At 40.3% G+C, this 22,529-nt stretch overlaps 1 long non-coding RNA gene across 1 annotated transcript in view; it reads right to left on the minus strand.

Annotated features, from left to right (window-relative positions):
* LOC117975665 (uncharacterized) overlaps positions 1 to 22,529 on the minus strand; it is a 424,328-nt gene that overhangs the window by 398,269 nt on the left and 3,530 nt on the right. Inside the window, exons 3-5 of the long non-coding RNA XR_010109649.1 lie at positions 18,541 to 18,651; positions 8,545 to 8,631; positions 8,289 to 8,373 (exon numbers count right to left, since the gene is read on the minus strand). This is a non-coding gene — a long non-coding RNA (uncharacterized LOC117975665). The remainder of the gene's footprint in view (positions 1 to 8,288; positions 8,374 to 8,544; positions 8,632 to 18,540; positions 18,652 to 22,529) is intronic.

Here is a 22,529-nt window from a genome sequence, read left to right on the forward strand (position 1 = left end):
AATTAACATTTTAATAAAATAATACCTCCATATCATATCTGACTTTCATGAAAGGTTGCTTAGAGCTGTACGCGGATGAATACTATTTCTATGTTTGCCGTGAAATGGTTGGGGTAAGAGTGCGCATCTTAGCCATCTGAGTCTGCCAGGTCAGTCAGGGGAATGGGAAGAGGAAAGTTCTCTCGAGGGTTGCTGTGTGTGCCCAAGCTTTTCAATGGAGTTTGTATAGTGCTGTATTTACTGCTTTCCTGTGGCTGCCACAAAGCTTAAAGCTGGGTGTCTAATGTGCACTTAGCTGCTTCATCCTGCTTGGTTCCAATTTATTTGAATTTTTCATTTGGTGGGGTATTCTTTTTGTTTTATCTTTTTTGTTATTGTTCTTTATATGATGACTTAACTCCTCCCTTTTGGAAAAAGGAAAGATGTACATTCTTTAAAAGTTGAAGTGTTATTATAATAAATGGCAAAATCATTGAGGGCTACTTCATCATATATTGTTACTATGATCTACTAGTGATAATAGTCATTGCTGCTAATTGCAAACAATCCATGTGCATATGAGTGCAGGCTTGGCCACTCAACCCTCATCATGTAGGAGGTTGATCCACCAAGACAAGGTCATTGTTTTCTCTTTACTCTCTTCTATCATTTTCTTGCATCTAATGAAGGAAACTAGCCTGATTGTTTTGTGAAAAATAGTCCACCTTGGAGTTCTGACCTTGTCTCTCTTCTAGTCTCTATCTTTCTACATCGGTGGGCTTATTCCCTCCTGTGGCTCTAACTGCCTCTGTATGCTGGTGGGTCTCAATCCAACTTCTCTGATTTGTCTCTCTCAAACAATTTTCATTTACCAAAATGTTATTTAATTTTATACCATTGTACAAGTTTCTTTTTGGGTCTGACTTCTTTCACGACACACAGTTATTTTGGGATTCACCCATGTTTTCATGTTTATCAACGGCTTATTTAATTCTTTGCTGTGTAGTGTTCCATTGTGTGGCTGTATCACAGTATGTTTATCCACTCACCTTTGATGGCATTTTGGGTTGTTTCCAGGTTTTGAATATTACAGAGTAACATACAATAAACACTTTTATATATGTACTTGTGTGGACATGTGTCTTTATTTCTTTTATTTTATGGCCAAATATATAGTCTTTCTGTGTGCATTTGAAACACTGTGTGCTTTGATTGGTCTATAAAAGTCAACTAGGTCAAATTGGTGGGTGATGCTGTTCAGATCTTCTATATTCTTAACAATTTTCCATCTATTTTTTCTATCAATTATTAAGAGACAGGCATTGAAATCTCTGAATTTGTGGAGTTTTCTATTCTCTTTGCATCTCTATCAGTTCTCAGTCCTTGTTCCATGTATTTATAAGCTCCATTAGGTGCATAAGCCTTTAGAATTATTATGTTCTCTTGATGAATTAACCCCCTTCTTATAATGAAACATCTTAGTTTTTAATTCCTTAAGTGTTTTGTTTCCTGAAATGCTGAGGGGTTCCCATTGCCCCAACATGACCTAGAATGACAGCTGAGGTCACACACAATGAGGGCAATGGCAACTCCTTTTTTTTTTTTTTTTTTTTTTTGAGATAGGGTCTCACTCTATCACCCAGGCTGGAGTGCAGTGGTACAATCTAAGCTCAGTGCAACCTTCATCTCCCAGGTTCAAGTGATTCTTGTCCCTCAGCCTTCCGAATAGCTGAGATTACTGGTGTGTGTCACCACGCCTGGCTAATTTTCTTTCTTTCTTTCTTTCTTTCTTTTTTTTTTCTGGAAACAGGGTATCACCATGTTAGCCAGGCTGGTCATGAACTCCTGGCCTCAAGTGATCCACCAGGCTCGGCCTCCCCAAGTGCTGGGATTACAGGCATGAGACACAGCACCCAGCCGGCAACTCCATCTTGAGTTCTCCTGGCCATCAATGCTTGGAAGATGTGCACACTCTTCATAAATGTTAAAATGTAAAACATCAACGCGTGTTTGATAACCAATGACAATATTATGTGGTGTTTGTGAAGCTAATTAGCCGCAGTGATTATTCTTAATGGAAATCTCTGAGGAATAGTCTCTGACAAGTCCTTAATTCACCTTGAGTTATGCCTGTTTAAATGGCCCAAACTCTGTTTAGCTATACTATAGAGTGATATGGAAAATGGGCATTGTCACCATGGGTATGACCAGGTTAGGGTGAGAAGTCGTGACTATGCCTCTCTGAGGGGAAGAGGAGTCTCAGAGGTCAGCGAGGCAGCCCCAGACCCTGCTGCCCTCTCCTCAGGGGTATGGCTTTGCCTGTGTCAGTCTTGAAGGCCCTGGGTCTGTATTTTGTCAGAGATTTCCTTACACTTGTAACTCCATCTGCATTCTGGTCATCTCTATACAGGGGTCTCACAGCATTTCAAACAGAAGACACCCAAAGTTGAAATTCTTGTATTTCAGGGGCTGCTTCTCCATCTCTCTTGTCATCTCAGTTAGTGCATAAGCATGGATACAACCACACACGTGCACGTGCACATACACACACGCACACACATACACCATGTTCCACAGAAGCCATTTCAAATACCATGGCCAGTCATTTCATCCCTTACAGTCTTGCCCCAAACGCCCCTGTAAACCTCATCTCTCCTCATCCCATCCCAGCCTCAAATGACACTTGTGTTTCTGTCACCTTGAAATTCTCACTCTGTATCAGGTGTCCCTTTTTCTTCAATTGACTCATGCCAAGAACATACTTAACTTTTACATTTACATCTAGAAAGTTTTCTCATCCTCTACAATGGAACTCAAAATGTTTTCCCCAGCAAAGAACTCCTACAGTCCCCAGGCAGAAGGGGCTTCTTTCCATACAGCCCCGTTCTCCACTTCAAGCTGCATTTTGGGACAATTCTGTGCCCATGTGCCATCTTCCTGTGTGCTCCTGCTCTAGGCTATGCTCTGAGGAAACAAAACATGTGTCTACTGATAAATGGAATTGGGAGGGCATTTCTCACCTACCTACCTGTCCCTGGAGATCCCTCTGTTTTGCTTTTTTCCTCTTACACTTGCCTATAGATAACTGGTTGATATGGTTTGGCTGTGCCCCCACCCAAATCTCATGTTGAATTGTAGTTCCCACAATCCCCACGTGTCACGGGAGGGACCCAGTGAGAGGTAATTCAACCATAGCAGCGGTTTCCCGCATGCTATTCTCGTGATAGTGAGTGATTTCTCACGAGATCTGATGGTTTTACAAGGGGCATCCCCCTTTGTTCAGCTCTCATTCTTCTCATTCCTGCTACCATGTGAAGAAGGATGTGTTTGCTTCCCCTTCCACCATGATTGTAAGTTTCCTGAGGCCTCCTGAGCCCTGCAGAACAGTAAGTCAATTAAACGTCTTTCCTTTATAAATTACTCAGTCTTGAGTATGTCCTTATAGCAGCATGAGAACAGACTAATACACCGGTTGCCTGTGAAGCACCCGCCTCCTAGTTCTTGCTGCTCCTGCTGCTCTCCCAGCCACTAATGCCTGGCGCCCACGCCTGGGGCTGCTCTGTCCAAGCACCCATCTGATGACCTGCCTGCCCTCAGTCTTTCTTGTGAGGAATCCATGCTTCAGGCATACACTTGACACTGCCCTTGATGGATACGGATAGTTCTCGGGTTATACTGTGAATTCTCCACTTGATGGAAGGGGATATTTACCTACCCCTTTTGGAAAAGCATTAATTCTGGGGAAAGGGCCTGGACTCCTGGCAGAGTGGACCCAGGAGGACCGCTGCCCTCTAAACAGTCTCACGGCTGCCACATCTAAACTTCCAAAAGCAATAAGTTGTGATACTCACACTAAGTCATGATAAGATGAGAAATTAGTGAAACTAGTTGGTTTAAAATCTCAGTGTGTAAACACTAAAATTGTAGTTTCATATCATTGATCTTTAATTATGGCCATGTGTGCAAATGGGATGCAAAATTGAGCCAGCATTATGTAAATCATTTAAAAAATTGTGAGTAATCAAATGTCATTCACTATTTTATATATTTCTATCCATGCTACTTTAGCCAAATATTGGTCAGTCCCTCTGCCGGGGGCAAACGGAAATGAACAGAGCTTGATTCAGAGATTTCCAAAACAGTGAAAGTCATCATGGTTTTATGTATTATCCAAAAGCGGGGGAAATTCTATTAATGTACTTATTTTAAAACACAGGAAATCTTCTTGGTTTTGTTTTTGAAGTGATTTGTCTAAAACTTCAGTCAATATTTTTATTTTACTTGAGAAAGTCCTCTTGAACATTTTAAAAGTCAGCCAGTTTTTTACAATTAGACAAGTATCTTCCAAGAGTTGTGGAGCTTTTAGGCAGAGTTCCCCAGATTATAATGGGAAAGATAAACTTTAAACAGTTTGTATGTAGTCTAAACAAGTATGTCTACATTCTAAGTTGTCATATGAATTTTATTCAGATGTCCAAAGGTTTTCCAATAGATATGTTAATGTTCTGAAAATAAAATATTTTAATATATGGCCGCAAAGTATTTGGATTTTTAAATTTTAATATCTTTTGTTTTCCCATTCAAAAAGTAATATCATCTTTTAGTAAAAAAGTAATGCAATTCAGAGGATTTCCTTCAGCTACATAATTTTTCTTATTAATTCATAATGCCTTAGGAATTACAAAAAAACCCAACATATTGTTTACATTAATTTTTGCTTAGCCAAATTCAAAACTCATTTTGAGCCTCTTTTATATTAAGATTGGTTTTTTCCATTTATTAAATTTATTTATGCAACAGTTAACAAAAGCTGTTTACTTGGAGTCTTAAACAGTGTATAATGTTTTCAGTGTGTTGAATAATTTTTGTTATCTTTGCCTTTGAATTATTGTGGGATAAAAAGACAAAACAGACTAGTCAGCTGGCCTAACTCCTTCTTGGAAATTTATAGTTAATTTCTGGTCCTACACTGACCATCTGTGCCCGAATATCCAACGTAGATGTTTTCAAAAACAGTTTCTGCTCTATCAAAACAAGAGTTTATGATTCACTTTCAGACTTTGTTCTTTCAACTAACTTGTTTGTTCAGGAAAACAGATTTCCAAGACTTGCACACACAGCAGGATCTCTGTGCCCTGTTTTTACTCCTGGGTTGCTCAGATGACACGTCTTTTGGTCCATAAAACACATGTTAGAGATAATAGATAATTGGAGGAAAGCACAATAATCTTGTGACTGTTTTTTCCAAAGATTCACCAGCCTCTGCCTAGGAAAAGCGCAGGCATATAAAAAGACCCTGTGCCCATGAACAGGAGCTTTTTATCATCACGCAGTCTGGAGGGAGGCCAGAATGCCTCTCTCTGTGTATCTCTTTTGCCTGGACCTGAGAACACGTCAGCATTTCAATGCATTTATCCAGGTTCCATTCCCATTTTTCCCATTTTCCTCTAAACAGGCTGCCTCTACTCTCCAAGTTGACTCCATTCAATCTCTTGCGGCTGCTGCTTCCCTAACTCTGAGTCCTTGCCCTCTGCTACATTTGGTTACAATTAACGTCCAGCTTGTCTTCTAGACCTCACCTGCTCTGGGCTCTGGACCCAGGTGAGTAAGTCATCCTTTTTTGTCCTTACCAATAAATCAAGTCCAACCTCAGGAGAACTACTTCATACATTTCTAAGTGTATGGGAAAACAAAACAAAACAAAAAACTACCATAGAGGATGTGCCGTGCAAATCTGCTGTAGTGTAGACGGCTCCCTCTCTCTAAATCTACTGTAGTGTAGACGGCTCCCTCTCTCTCTACTGTAGTGTAGATGGCTCCCTCTCTCTAAATCTACTGTAGTGTAGACGGCTCCCTCTCTCTAAATCTACTGTAGTGTAGACGGCTCCCTCTCTCTAAATCTACTGTAGTGTAGACGGCTCCCTCTCTGTAAATCTACTGTAGTGTAGACGGCTCCCTCTCTGTAAATCTACTGTAGTGTAGACGGCTCCCTCTCTGTAAATCTACTGTAGTGTAGACGGCTCCCTCTCTGTAAATCTACTGTAGTGTAGACGGCTCCCTCTCTGTAAATCTACTGTAGTGTAGACGGCTCCCTCTCCGTAAATCTACTGTAGACGGCTCCCTCTCTATAAATCTACTGTAGTGTAGATGGCTCCCTCTCTATAAATCTACTGTAGTGTAGACGGCTCCCTCTCCGTAAATCTACTGTAGATGGCTCCCTCTCTCTAAATCTACTGTAGTGTAGACGGCTCCCTCTCTCTAAATCTACTGTAGTGTAGACGGCTCCCTCTCTGTAAATCTACTGTAGTGTAGACGGCTCCCTCTCTGTAAATCTACTGTAGTGTAGACGGCTCCCTCTCTGTAAATCTACTGTAGTGTAGACGGCTCCCTCTCTGTAAATCTACTGTAGTGTAGACGGCTCCCTCTCCATAAATCTACTGTAGACGGCTCCCTCTCTATAAATCTACTGTAGTGTAGATGGCTCCCTCTCTATAAATCTACTGTAGTGTAGACGGCTCCCTCTCCGTAAATCTACTGTAGACGGCTCCCTCTCTCTAAATCTACTGTAGTGTAGACGGCTCCCTCTCTCTAAATCTACTGTAGTGTAGACGGCTCCCTCTCTGTAAATCTACTGTAGTGTAGACGGCTCCCTCTCTGTAAATCTACTGTAGTGTAGACGGCTCCCTCTCTGTAAATCTACTGTAGTGTAGACGGCTCCCTCTCTGTAAATCTACTGTAGTGTAGACGGCTCCCTCTCTGTAAATCTACTGTAGTGTAGACGGCTCCCTCTCCGTAAATCTACTGTAGACGGCTCCCTCTCTATAAATCTACTGTAGTGTAGATGGCTCCCTCTCTATAAATCTACTGTAGTGTAGACGGCTCCCTCTCTGTAAATCTACTGTAGTGTAGACGGCTCCCTCTCTGTAAATCTACTGTAGTGTAGACAGCTCCCTCTCTGCAAATCTACTGGATGCAGACGGCTCCCTCGCTGTAAATCTACTGTAGTATAGACGGCTCCCTCTCTGCAAATCTACTGGAGTGTAGACGGCTCCCACTCTGCAGATCTACTGGAGTGTAGACGGCTCCCTCTCTGCAAATCTACTGTAGTGTAGATGGTTCCCTCTCTGCAAATCTACTGTAGTGTAGACGGCTCCCTCTCTGCAAATCTACTGGAGGCAGACAGCTCCCTCTCTGTACTTCTAAGCAGTGGAGGAGACAAGGGACAGAACATTTAGAGCACCTTGTCACTCAAGCATGAAAAGGAAAGAACAGGGCCTGTTGGTAAGTTATAAAGTACACAACACAAGTATCCCACCATGCCGTCCCGCTCAGTGTGGCCTCCACGTGTACTGACTGTGGTAGCAATGGCATTGCCCTGCAACCTCGCAAGTCTAGTCACTGACGCAGCCCTCTGGTTGGAACTTGAGCTTTGGCCCTAGTTAGGCGAGAGAAGGAAAACTAAAAGACGAAAGATGTGCTTGACTTATGCTTGAGTTAGGATTTTCCTTATGTGACAATTCAGGTAAAGACACCCAAGCCGAAGCTAAATTCTGAGGCCACGGGCCCTGTTCTTCCTGACCCTCAGGCCCTGCATGTATTTCCCACAGAGTTTCTCCAGCTTTTAGGAAGAAATGATATCCATGAGTGTTTTTCATATAATTGGTTGGATAGAAAGCAAAACTGAAAGAACAGCCAGGTCGGCGGGTTTCTGCTTTCTCGTCCCCACTTCCTAGAGAGATAACCACAGGCAGGTTGTGGGCCTCTTGGCAGCATCAATGTTCAGCTGCTCCTGACACTGCTGACACGCAGTGCTTCTCTCACAAGGTTGTTTGAGGATCAATAAGAAAGAACTTGGTAAACAATAAATTACCACGTGTTTCTTCCTGTCTCTTTCCTATTTCATTTCTTCTAGGTCCTTCTTTCATTCCCTTGTTCTGTTCCATCCTTTTTCTATTTTTTAATTGATTTTTTTTTATTTCAGTAGGTTTCTTGGGGAACAGCTGGTGTTTGGTTACATGAACAAGTTCTTCAGTGGTGATTTCTGAGATCTTGGTGCACCCATCACCCGAGCAGGATACACAGTACCCAGTGTGTAGTCTTTTATCCCTCACCCCCTCCCACACTTTCCCCCGAGTCCCCCAAGTCCATTGTCTCATTCTTATGCCTTTGCATCCTTATAGCTTAGCTCCCACTTATGAGTGAGAGCATACGATGTTTGGTTTTCCATTCCTGAGTTACATCTCTTAGAATAATAGTCTCCAATTCAATTTTCCTTTGTCTAGTCCTTCTTCCAGCAATTGCTTAATTACCTTCAGTTTGTTTTTTATCTTCCTCATTTTCATCTTCTTTACTTCTTCATCTGTCCCCATGTTTAATTCTGTCCTTCTCTTTTCTCTATATAAGTGAATTCAGGAAATATAAATAAAAGAATACCTTACTATTTTATGATAACTACCAATGGAAAGAAGAATAAAACCAGATTAATCTAAATTAGAAACTAAAACAAATTTCATATACATATACATACATATATATATGTATATATATATATATATTTCCACTTACTATGGAGTGAAGGATGAGATGGTACATCTTAGATAACTTTACCAATAGATGTTAATAAAGTATAATTTTCTGCTAAAGGTCTTCAGTCTGAAAATGAATTTATTCTGAGAAGTTATTTTAATAGGCAGACACACAGACATACAGACAAAGACATACACACGGGGAAGTAGTGGGGATGAGAAAAGTGAGAGACAGGAATAGAAGAGAGAGAGGGAAAGAGAATCGGAGAAGAGTCAACTAAAATATAAATACTTGGATGCATAATATGGAGCATTAGTTCTAAAAATTCTGTGTATGAAAAAAAAATGCTAGAAAAGCTTCATCTAGATTTTAAGCCCAGATCCTTGGCCCCCAACTCATATGAACTGACTTAGTAGAGCTAGGTGTTAACCTGGAATCGCTATTGTTTAACATGCACCCCAAGAACTTTTAATGCAGTTGGTCATTTTTCAGGTCATTGAGACTGATTTCAGATATGGTTTTTACAATAGATTCATCTGGGAAACTTTGACAATAAGGATGTCTGATGTTGAATGAGGTCCAGACACCCGTCCATACCCTCAGTGATTCTGATATTCAGCTGCAGTTGGGAGTTATTACCCTGAAGGATTTCAACTTTGGGCACAGAAAAGCCAGGGTTGTAATCATAGCTCCAACACTCAGATGTGTGGCCTTGAACAAATAACCAAATCTCCCTAGGCCTCTGTATTCTCCTCCGTAAATTACGTGACAATAATTTTCACTTCAAGCATTGGATCAGTGGGCTCTCAAACTTAGCTATATATTAAAATCATCAAGGGAGGTTTTGAACCATGCCAGGCCCCATCCTATCTAAATTTGAATCTTTGGCAGTGGACTAAGGCATTGGTGTTTTTATAAAGTTTCCTAGGTGATTTAAATGTACACTCAAATTTAAGACCTGTAGATTGGGGAATTAAATGAGATCCTGCTGTCATTATTAATCACCTACTACTAGTAATGGAAATAGTAACTGGCATGCACTGTGTCCTTGCTAGGTGGGAGGGACTATTCTAGCATTCCACAGGGGATGTCTTGGTTTTATCCCCAACACCTGTGTGGGGTAGATTCTATGTTTCTGTGAAGCATCTTCCTTAGTTACCAGTTGCTAGGTCAGCTTTCTGTTTCCCAGTATAGGCAGAAAAAGAGCCAAGGTGTGTCAAGGGAAGGCGCACCCTGTGGGCCCATGGCAGCAGTGCCCTCCCTGAAGCCGTGGGTCTGTGGGCAGCCTGCCCTGGCCGGCCGGCCTTTGCTGGCAGTCACAGAGCCTGTGGCTGCGGGTGAGGGGTCATCTACTGAAGGCAGGCACATGTCCAAGTGGAACACAGCATTCAGGAGGGAGACTAGCAAAAGATTGTCTTAGGTCTATGACAAAAGAGGAAAAACTGAAAAGATTGTATTTGATACCAATTAGCAAAAGCTTTGAATGAGACCTGTTGCCTTTTTTTTTTTTTTAATATCTTGAGTTGAGGGGTCAGTGAGAAGTCAGGAGCATCTTAAATCTTCCTCCTTTCAGTTTGCATACTACTTTCTTTTCCTGGGAGAGTACTGACACTGATGTTTTCAATCTTTTCAACTAGGAAATGGGTATCTTTTTGGTATCCACCTGACCTGAGAGTCAGTACACATCTGACATAAATGATTATATAGCATAAAATAGAAAGTCTCTAAAAGTGCACATGAGCTGTAAAAGTTTCCCCCACTATGATTACCTATTAAAAATAAAAGAAAAAGAATATCTTATGTTTTCTCTGCTCTTCATACATAAAAACCATGCTTTGGTACTGGCATAAAAACAGACACATAGACCAATGGAACAGAATAGACAACCCAGAAATAAATACATGTATTTACAGCCAACTGATTTTTGACAAAAGCATCTGGAACATTTGGTGGGGAAAGGACAGCCAATACAATAAATAGTGCTCTGAAAACTGGATATCTGTATTCAGAAAAATAAAACTAAACTAAACTAAACTATCTCTTACCATATACTATCTCTTACCATAAACTATCTCTTACCACATACAAAAACGAAATCAAAAGATTAAAGACTTAAATATAAGACCTGAAAGTATGAAACTACTAGAAGAAAACATAGGAAAAATGCTTCAGAACATTGGTATGGGCAAAAAATTTTATGAATAAGACTCAAAAGCACAGGCAACAAAACCAAAAATAGACAAATGGGATTACATCAAACTAAAAAGATTCTACACAGCAAAGGACGTAATCAACAGAGCAAAGAGACAACTTACAGAATGGAAGAATATATTTTCAAACTATTCATCTGACGAGGGATTAATATCCAGAATATATAAGGAACTTAATTCTGTGAAAGATCTAAATAGATATCACTTAAAAGATGACACACAAATGGCCAACAAGTATATGAAAAGTGCTCAACATGACTATAAAGCAAATCAATACCACAATGAGCTATCATCTCACTTAAGATGACTGTTATCAAAAAGACAAAAAATAAATGCTAGAGAGGGTACAGAGAAAGAGAAACTCTTATGTACTGTAGGTGAGAATGTAAAGTAGTACAGCCATTATTAAAAAAAACCCAACAACATAGAGGTTCTTCAAAAACTAAAAATAGAACTACTATTGTATCAGCCAGGGTTCTCTAAAGGGACAGAACTAATAGGATAGATGAATATATGAAGGTGAGTTTGTTAGGAGAATTGATTCACGTGATCACAAGGTGAAGTCCCACCATATGCTGTCTGCAAGCTGAGGAGCAAAAAAGCCAGTCCAAGTCCCCACACCCCAAAGTAGGGAAGCCAACAGTGCAGCCTTCAGTCTGTGGCCAAAGGCCTGAGAGCCCCTGGCAAATCACTGGTGTAAGTCCAAGAGTCCAAAAGCTGAAGAACTTTGAGTCTGATTTTCAAGGGCAGGAAGCATCTAGCATGGGAAAAAGATGAAGACCAGAAAACTCAGTGAGTCTGCTCATTCCACCTTCTCCTGTCTGCTTTATTTTAGCTGCACTGGCAGCTGATTAGATGGTGCCCACCCAGATTGAGGGTGAGGCTGCCTCTCTCAGTCCCTTGACTCAAATGTTAATCTCCTTTGGCAACACCCTCGCAGACACACCCAGGAACAATACTTTGGTTCCTTCAATCCAATCAAGTTGACACTCAATATTAACCATCACAACCATATTATCCAGCAATCCCACTACTGGCTATATATCCAAAGAAAATGAAATCAGTATGTCGAAGAGATATCTCCACTCCCATTGTTTTGTTTTGGTTTTGGTTTTGGTTTTTTGCAGCACTTTCTACAAATAACCAAGACACCAAATTAACCTTGTCTATCAGCAGATGAATGAATAAAGAAAATATGAAAATATGGTACATATCCACAATGGAGTACTATTCAGCCAAAAAAAGGAATAAAAATCTTGTCATTCACAGCAGCACAGATAAGCCTGGAAGGCACTATGTTAAGTAAAATAAGGCACAGAGAGATAAAATACCACCACTTCTCACTCATATGTGAAAACTAAAGAAGTTAATCTCCTAGAAGAAGAGGGTAAATATTGAAAGCTGGGAAGTGAGAGGGGAAGGGTTAGAGGGAGAGGTTGGTTAAAGTATACAAAATTTCAGCTAGCCAGGAGGAATACATTCTAGCATTCTATAGAACTTTATGGTGACTACAGTTAACAACTTACCATATATTTTTAAATAGCTAGAAAAAGGAAGTTTGAATCTTCTTAACACAAATAAATGATAAATGTTCAAGGTGATAAATTTGCTAATTATACTGATTTGATGTTACAATAATTTAAAAAGATAAAAATATGCATGCTTTTTAATGTATTTCTACAAAGAGAGTGCCACGCCAATTTTATGATTGCTACTTACCATAAGAATTAACTAACAAAAAGCCATGTGGAAGATCATTTCTTTCCTCAAAAATCAGAAGCTATCATGAAACAGGGCCAGTAATCTTACTTTAATGAAATGGAGAGTCTAATCCACTACATTTTGTAAAGATGTTAAATCAGAGAAAGCAATAAAATGTGTTCCCATATCAATAAAATGCAATTCTTTATGTTCTTATTATGTAAAACAATAAGCCAGGCTCCCTGAAGAAGACAGTGTCTTGTCTGATTGTGTTTTTCATGAGCACCTTACAGTCTATTTCATATGCAGTTAGTGAATAAACAGGGCTGTTTATGAAAAAATCTGTTCATGATGCCAGTAGATTGCATCTGAGGCATTTTCAGTGGTAAAACAATCTGCACTGCAGATATATGTTTATGGGAAATTAGCGGAATGGTAGAGCTTAATGCATAAAAGTGGAGAATTAATGTAAAATAAGTAGGAGTACTGAAGCCACACTTTCTAGTAATCCTTTTAAATCTGTATTTCATCCAGAAAGCTTTTATTTTAAAACCAATTAAAAAAGTCAATAATTATTAAATATGCAGAGACATTTGTGTGCTTCCTGCTTTGTAGCATTTTATTTGACATGCTTCCAAATTAGGCTATTAGTGTTTTGTTTGTTTGTTTGTTTGTTGCATCTATAGGGATCTGGGTGATGTTGAAACCTATTACACTGGACTCCCAGAAGGTAGTGCTTTTCCTACGCTCATAGAGAGGTTGTGTGACAGCATAACCAACCCTATTCCTTGACTGGGCCCTTGAGGAACCAAATGAAGAGCAAGCTCTCTGCTGCCAGGGTTTCCCAATGCCAGAATTCCACCATCACTGCCCTGGTCCCTCCTACCATCTGGCCCAGTCATTAAACCTATGCCTGCCCTTTCCAGGATATTTATTTCCTTTTCTCTTCTCTGCTAGGAGAGCCCCGCATGTGGGCTGCAGTCTCCCTCGCTGCTTCCTCTTGGATGGATTTCATTTTGCCTGCTTCCCACCTTGACATTTTGACAAACCAGCAATGGCCCAGAATTGTTCCTATGCTCTTTTCCCTGAGCTCATGCCCACCCCTGTGATTGATAGGACTGGCTTTTAGCTTGGCAAGGTGATCCTTTTTTAAGGGCATGTCCAGAGGGAGCACATAGTGACCTCACTCTGGCCAGGACATTGCTGGGTACAGAATATAACTCCTTGGTGTTTGGCCTCCTGAGTCACTCATTCATTACATAAAGTCTTTATCTTCGTGCATATCCTGGAACAATACTCTTAAATAAATACTCTCGGAGGCATTTTACTCCATGGCTATTTACTTTGCATTTCCATGATCTCAATGGAACACAGAAAGGGAGGAGGTAGAAGGCTTGGCAAACAATCATTTGCCACCATCTACGCACAAGGGGACAAGTGCGAAGGATATTGTTTTGTTTAAGAGAGAGACACGTCATTGACTTGACATAATCCATCTGTGTTCGGACCAGAGTGGATTAGAAAATTCCACTTGGCAAAGCATGCTAGATAACCTCTATCTTGAGAGAACAGAGGCAATTTGGGTTTGGAGTTAAAAGTCCTGGTTTCATTTCCCAGCTTATCCCCCTTAGCCTTGAGACCTTGGGCAAGTCCTTGAACTTTTCTGAGTCTCAGTTACATTCCACCATCAAGAAATAATAATGGGCCTCCCATCTACTCCTTCAAATTGCTTTGAGTTAAAATGAGATAATGTCCCCTGAATGCTAAAGTGTGAAAAATCTGAAGAAAAAAAATATAAAGCCATGAATTAGCAGCCTGCTCTTAAAATGATTACTAATGTTGGTCATTATTACTAGTTTCAGCATCATCATATATGATTGTTTGATTTTTTAAAAACCTGATGAGATTAAAACTTATTTTGAAAGGATGTTAAGTCCACAGATAAAAATGCACTGGGCTATCAAAATTTTAGACCTACCGACATTTATCGGTGAGATCTTACCTGCCCCTTTTATCTACCTCTTCCTCCTATGTATCCTTCTCAATTCACTATGAACAGAAAGATCTGCCCTCAACAAATAAATACAGAGTCCCATGAAAACCTGCCAAAAGGAAAACCAAAAGAGGAAGAGGATATAAGATTTCTCAAGGTTCACTGTGTTTATTTCCAGTTAAGCCAACCTGACTCCATTCATGCCCTGAGACAGCATGTGCTTATTTTTACAACAATTGCCAGTCCATAGGCCATCCCAGAGGGCTGCTGGACAAGTCTTCCCAGGAACCCAGTGGAGGGGGAATCTGTTTTTTATTTCATTTTTAGAAAGTGGGAAGGATCCAGCCATTGGCTGCCCCCAGAATCTTGCTGGACTGGCCCATGACTGGGACAGGCTGGAGACAGTTACACAAGTCCAGTCATAAGCAGGCTTCTCAAAATCTGACAGAGAACGAGAGCTACACACCTGGCCACTCTGTAGGTATTGGTACCCACCCTTTTCTCTTTACTCACGTAGGTAGACAACTACATGGTATAAGATGTTGATGTGGTTTGGCTCTGTGTCCCCACTCAAATCTCATCTCAAATTGTAATCCCCATGAGTTGACGGAGGGACCTGGTGGGAGGTGACTGGATCATGGGGGTGGGTTTCCTCCATGCTGTTCTCATGATAGTGAGTGAGTGAGTGAGTTCTCATGAGATCTGATGGTTTAAAACTGGCACTTCCCACCTTGCTCTTTCTCTCCCCTCCCTCCATGCCAGATAGGCACCAGCAATACTTCTCCGAGGAGTGTGCTTCCCATTCAGCAATGATTGTGAGTTTCCTGAGGCCTCCCCAGCCAAGTGGAACTGTGAGTCCATTAAACCTCTTTTCTAAGTTACTTAGTCTCAGGTAGTCCTTTATATAAGTGTGAAAATGGACGAATACAGCTGTCTTTCAAAAACTACAAACATAGGAACTCAAATGCTTTCAACCTAATTCACCAAAGGCAATGTAATCACCTGGTAGACCATGCCTTTAATTCAGTTGTCCTTCCACTGTTCAAAACATCCTTGGAACTCATTTTTTAAAAATTATCTTCAGAGAATGTAGCATCTTCTGGATATCCTGAATGCATGAAGTTTTCAAACTTTTAGTGTAAGTATGATTTTTGAAAGCAGTTAAAGACCGTGATGCTAGTGTAGTAAATGTGGTCAGGTCTAAAGCTAAATACAATTTGTTCATAGTGTTAAAGGAAGTGCAATCATAAAGTCAAGGGATATTTTTGGAAGTGATTATAAAAATGGCTCTGAATGGAGCTAGATTTTACTGATGGCAGCATCCTCAGGGATAACTGAATGGCTTCCCAAAGTAAACTTTTGAGGGGGCCAAAAATTTAACTCTGTTGCTTTACTCTGTAGTTGTCATGCATTTTATGAGATGCTGACACTTATCCTTTCCATAATAGATACTGGTAAAATAGCCTCTTCCCAGCTGCAACCTCTACCACCGCCAAGTTTACAGTATGCATAGAAATGGTATGGGGTTGCTGAAGAAAGAAAGGAAACAAATTCATGCTCAAGTAGAGCAACTTCTTACACCTCTAGCAGAGAAATGATAAGGCTTCTGAGACCATCATGAGGAAGGGATGGAGCCCAGAAATGTCTTTCTACAGTGCACCCTAGTTCCACCCACTGGACCCCCGCAGTGGATCAGCATACTCCTCAGAGAGCTATTGCTGGTGCCCATCTGGCATGCTGATTAAAAAGCAATACGTACGCCATGATGTCTTTGGAACCATTGTCTGATGTGGAGGGGAATTGTGTCAATAAATCATGATAACAGTTAATTCAAGTAATAAATACTTTTATGGTTGAATATTATATTATTTGTTTTTAAGTCTGGCTGATATCTATTATAATGAGATTTTCCTTTACTATTCCATTTCATTATAATTGACAGTATTTATGTGAAATATTGAGGGGGCCCTGATAGCCACATTCAAAAATATAGTCAAGGTCTGTCATGGGGCATCCCATCTAAGACAGAGCCCTCGGGGACAAGCCACAAGGGCGCATACTGAAACAGAACCCTGGGGAACGCCTGAGCTAATATCAAATCATAAGACAAGAAGCATACTTATGTTCAATAAAATTTGATGGGGGCACCTTGAGAGACAATGGTAAGGTCTTGAGGTTGCTGTTTAAACAGTATGGAAATGGATAAGAAATCACTGCCTCAGATTTGGTTGGTAGCCAATAAAGGCTTAGGGATTAGCAAAAAGTTAGAAACTATTGAAAATAATGAAAAGATAGGATCTAGCCTTCACCATCTCTATACAAAATAAATTAAATTAGTACAATCCTAGGAGGTCCTTCCCATCAACTACGATCATGAGCAAGGAAATAGTTAAAATGGAACCATGTGTTGTTTCACCTAAAGAAAAAGGCTTGAGTTTTTGGTAACAGTTCTACCTGTAAAATAGTAAAGCTGTAGATACCTATAGCATTGATGATGGCAGGGGGGAGATGATATTATGTCAGTGACGGCGAGCCAAGCCCCATCTAAAAGAAAGGTAAGCTGGGAGTTTTACTTAAAAAGCCTACCTAAATTGACAGCTCTCACAGAATGCACTGGAATTTGGGGGTAAAGATAGAATCTTCCCTCAGGTTTGAAAAACAAGCTCTTATTCACATTTTCTATTTTCCCATTGACATGAAAATTGCCTAAGAAAAGTAGACGAGATCCCAGGGGCACACTGCTTTTCAACTTGAATCTTTGCCTTCCCTTTTCATCTTTTACTTACAGTGCGTACATGCATGTATGCATGCACATGTGTATGTGTGTGTACACGTTTGTGGGGGCGGGGAGGTTGTCCATGGAGATTTTCTCTTAAAGGAAAGCCTATTTCCCTCAGCGGTAGGAAAATTGAAGCCTGCACCCTCCTAATACAAGACCTACTCTTTTCTTTAAAACATAGAAGACTTATCTTTTGAAATGGGGTAGCTGCTTAAGGAATAGATAAATTCCCTGCGATATTTACTCCCAGAAAGAAAAAAATAGTATAAAGAATAATTTTAATACTTGGGTCACTGAGATTTTGGAATGAGCCTCAGGCTGTTTCAGAGAGAAGTCTGTGTATTCAGGTTGCATGGAGAGCTGTGTTTATTTGGAAAGGCAAATTATATTTGATATACTTGGTGTTATTCAGTGTGCAAAATGCTACAAAAGCCTACTGTATGCATACTTACTTGTTATACCCACATTTCATTAAACCTCACAGACATTGTTACCCATAGTTCACACTCTGGACTGCCAAGGGGTTACCACCCATTTCCTAATATACCAAAGATACCCCAAAAGAGATATGACGGGCAGATGTAACCCTCTTTTTCAACTACTATGGCATCTTTAAGCATTTAAACTACCATCACATCTCTAAGTATTTAGGGGGTGTGATGATTAATGTTGTACCTCAACTTGACTGGGCCATGGGGTGCCCAGACGTTTGATCAGACATTCCTCTGGGTGTTTGCCTGCCAGGGTATTATTGGAAGAAACTTGCATTTGCATCAGGAGACTGAGTACGGTAGATTGCCCTCCCTAATGTGGGTCGGCGTTGTCCAATCAGTTGACAGCCTGGATAGAACAAAATGGCACAGTAAGAGAGAGCTCCTCCTGTTTGACTGCTGAGTTGGGACATCAGTCATTTCTGAACTTCAGACTAGGACTGAAATATCAACTTTTGTTGGGTCTCGAGCCTGCCAGCTTTCAGACTGGACCTTACACCAGTGGCTCCCCTGTTCTCAGGCTTTCAGACCTGGACTGGCACCACATGTGGACTCTCTTGTTCTGCCAATTGCAGAACTTGAGGCCTCTTGGGCTCCATATCACATGAGCTAATTCCCGATAATAAATATGTGTGTGTGCATGTGTGTGTGTGTGTGTGTGTGTGTGTGTGTGTGTGTGTGTGTGTGTCTTGTTGGTTCTGGTTCTCTAGGAGGTAAGGGGTAAAACTAAGATACATTTCCTTAGTTATAAAATGAAAAAAATAAGCTAAACCATAGAATTATTTTGATGCTTACATGAGATGTTACATTTCTTGTTAGATACTTGTATTAGTCTATTCTCACATTGCTATAAATAAATACCTGAGACTGGGTAATTCATAAAGGAAGGAGGTTTAATTGTCCCACGGTTCTGCAGGCTATACAGGAAGCATGGTGCTGGCATCTGCTCAGCTTCTTGGGAGGCTTCAGGATCTTACAATCATGGCAGAAGACAAAGAGGAAACAGGCACGTCACATGGCCAGAGCAGGAGCAAGAAAGAGAGAGAGAAGTGCCACACATGTTTAAACAGCCAGATCTCATGAGGACTCACTGTACAGTACCAAAGAAGGATGGTGCTAAATCATTCATGAAAATCCACCCCCATGATCGAATCACCTCTCACCAGGCCCCACCTCCAACACTGGGGATTTAATTGAACATGAGATTTGGGTGAGGACACAGATCCAAACCATATCAGTACTCCACACCGTGTTAGGTGTAAAGAAAACCTAACCAGTGGTTCCCCAACCACCTTCTCCCAATACCACATGTTCATCACCACAAACTTTCTTTCTGTCCTTAGATCTGCCATCCACCAAAGGAAGAGCAGTACAGTCTTCACTCAGTATTTGCAGGGAATTGGTTTCAGGAACCCCAAAGATACCAAAATCCATTGATGCTCAAATCAATTAAATAAAATCATGTAGTGTACATATAACCTACTGCACATTCTCTCATATACTTTAAATCATCTCTAGATTATTTATAATACCTAATAAAGGTAAATGCTATACAAATATTTGTTGTGGTGTATTTTTTTGTATCAGTTTTCATTGTTGTACTTTTTATTTTTTAATTGTTTTTCTTGAATTTTTCAATCTATGGTTGTTGAATCTACCGATGCATAACTGCGGATATGGAAGGCTGACTGTATTAAAGAATATTAAGAAATGAGAGAAAACAGGATACCATAATCAGTAGGGGACATCTTGATGAATGTCAGAGAGATGCCAAAGAAAGATTCTCTTTTCCGATTCTTGTTGATTCCATTTTTAATAATAAATCACAGTAATATACACAAAGGCCATTTATACACACGTACATAGTGTATCAGTCTAATACAGAATCATTTTCTTTCATTGTTCCAGAGCAGTTCTGAAACAGGCTTTTCCCAGTTCGTAGCCCACGTGCAGGGTCACCATCAATGCTTCCCAGGATTTGGGAGATGCTGGTTTTCTTCTGAAGATTTCTCATTTTTTTTCTGAACACCCTTTCTGGTAGTCCCTGATTGGGCCTGGGGCAAGGGTTCCAATGAACATCAAAGCAATTTCAAGATCTTCTTAGTAAATATACGTTATCATCAATACCAGTGAGCTCTTACTTACAGGAGTATGTTCTTATTTAAGGATGGAGTAAGTACCTACACAGAAGGCATATAAGAAGAAAGCAAGGAAGAACAGAACAACCTGAAAGAACAAAAAGGAGATGCAGAAGGTGTTTGGGGGTTGGGAGGGGTCAACTGGAAGATTAAATAAATATTCTAGCTCGGCGTGGTGGCTCAGGCCTGTAATCCCAGCACTTTGGGAGGCCGAGGCAGGCAGATCACCTGAGGTTGGGAGCTGGAGACCAGCCTGGCCAGCATGGTGAAACCCCATCTCTACTAAAAATACAAAAATTAGCTGGGTGTGGTGGCAGGCACCTGTAATCTCAGCTACTCAGGAGGCTGAGGCAGGAGAATCGCTTGAACCTGGGAGGCAGAGGTTGCAGTGAGCCAAGATCGCACCATTGCACTGCAGCCTAAGCAACAAGAGCAAAACTCCATCTTAAAAATATAAATAAATAAATAAATAAAATAAATATTCTGCTACTGTAGATGAAGGAGTGGTTGTTAAGATGAGCCACTGGCTTTCACATTATGCCTTCTCTCCTTTTTTAAATGTTCCTATGTCTACACATTAACAGCCAATTTGTATTTTAGTGCATTCAATTTAATCTCCCAACATGAACATCAATCATCAATATGCTACACCTCACTCTATAACCAAATCAACCAGGGTAAAAAAAAAAAAAAGTCAATTTACTGCCAATAATATAAGGATCAGAGTCATGGTTAAAACTCAAGATCTGCAAATAAGGGCTGTGACCACTACCTAAAGGACATTCTTTATGCACCTGTATGACATTAGGGCTGTCAGGTGCCTCACCTGACAGGTACAGCCACACCTGTACCCAGGAATTAATCCATGTCCAAGGTGTCATTTTTCAGTGCTAGAATTAGTTGGTCTATAAGACTGAATGTGTGATGCCTACAGATCTCTCTTACCAGAATAGTACTTTTGTCATTGATATGTGAAGTATAAATACAAATGTGTGGCGTGGCTGGCATTGGTTTATTGATTTTGGATGGTTCTAGCTCCTTCGGAGGTCATTTCCTGAGTAATCCCATCTGGAAAATGTAATTTGCCATTCACTAGTCACCACAGTTTGGATTGCTGTAATGACCTACTTGGGATGAAAGAAAAGGTCTTTCCATTTCTATTCAATACCTGGATTCCTTTCAACAATAATAGATACACACCTTTATTACCCTTTCCCAACTGGCCAGCATCGGAGGTGACAAACACCCCAGCTGTCAGTGGTACAGACAAGATTCTCTCCCTCCCCAGATGAGCTAGCTCTTATAAGCCTAAAGCCATGTCCTCCCCTGGCTCTTAGGTCTGTCTTGGGAGATGGCCATCAATGTGTCCTTCTAAAAATACAGAATTACTAACAGTTTGGTTTTGTGTCATTGATCCATGGAGAAAGCGATGGAAATTATAGGTTAGTATTTACATGAATAAAATATTTTGAAATAACCTGAATAGTATGCTTTCCCCTGTCACATTCTTAGAGAAGTTAATAAAGACTCATGAAGATATTGCAACAGTTGAAAGCAGACTTGGGGTTTGTTTTCAATAGCAGAAGATAGGTAGATGAAAATTGGAATTTACAACTCAAGCAGTATTTCTGAGCCTTAGCATGTGATGAGAGTACGCCACACTGAATTGCTTAGAAGAGGCGTAAGGGGAAGAAGAGAGGGCTAACCATTGAAACATGAGAGGTTTGTTGTTGTTGTTGTTTGTGTGCATGTGTTTTGAAAAATAAATCTAAAGACTAAAAGCCAACATTTGAGGAGGCCTCCATTTGTTTAGAAGTATTACCAGTTTCTGCAATGAGAACACATGCATAATTTATGGAAGTGCCGGAATGTCCAAACGTTTCTAACTGTCCCTTATAGCTGACTTTCTTAATGTACAGGATCTGACCTGGAATTTGTACCAAACATAATCTCATACCGGAACAGACCACACATGTACCAAAAAAAAAAAAAACTAACTAAACATAAATATTCACTCTAGGCTCACCTACAAACTCAGCACAGGTAGATTGATGTTAATTTGTTCATTTTGTTTATTATACCTAATTAGACTGCTTAATTTTCCTATAAGCTAAATCAGAATCTGTGTTTTATTTAGGCCAACCTGTCACCTGCTAATCACTTGGCGACATAAATTCAAACACACATAGCTTTGATTTTGAAAAAGAATCTGGGAAACTTCATGACATTTCAGAAGAGAAAAGCTTTCTTGATTTCTTTGTATAGCCAAGAATAATTTTAAAACTTTGCAAGCCACAGAATTCTAGGAGTATATTTTATATTATCAGAAACTGATCTTCACATCATAGTTCATTAAACTGGTTGCATAGTTTACACACAGGTAAGCCATCTCACCTCAAGACTGGAAAAATATCTGCACTAAAAGTAGAAGAAATAGAAAACTGTGAACACATGAGTGCCTCTTAAGAATGCCAAAATGTTGACATAAACATTCCAAAGCAGATAGAATCTCTACTGCTCTATCCTTTCTGAAACCACTTTTTCTCCCAACGCTCTTTTCAAACGCCCCTCCCCACATAAGCTCCCCACTCTAGGGGGTAACAGAGTCATTCTAGGGCTTCAGTAATCCCTGATAGCCACAGAGAGAATCTGCGTATGTCATCCACACTAACTCCTTCCTTCTCTTTCAGAAGAATAATGAACAAAGCATGG

The sequence above is a fragment of the Pan paniscus genome, chromosome 14 (assembly GCF_029289425.2).
Source record: "Pan paniscus chromosome 14, NHGRI_mPanPan1-v2.0_pri, whole genome shotgun sequence".
Taxonomy (NCBI): domain Eukaryota; kingdom Metazoa; phylum Chordata; class Mammalia; order Primates; family Hominidae; genus Pan; species Pan paniscus.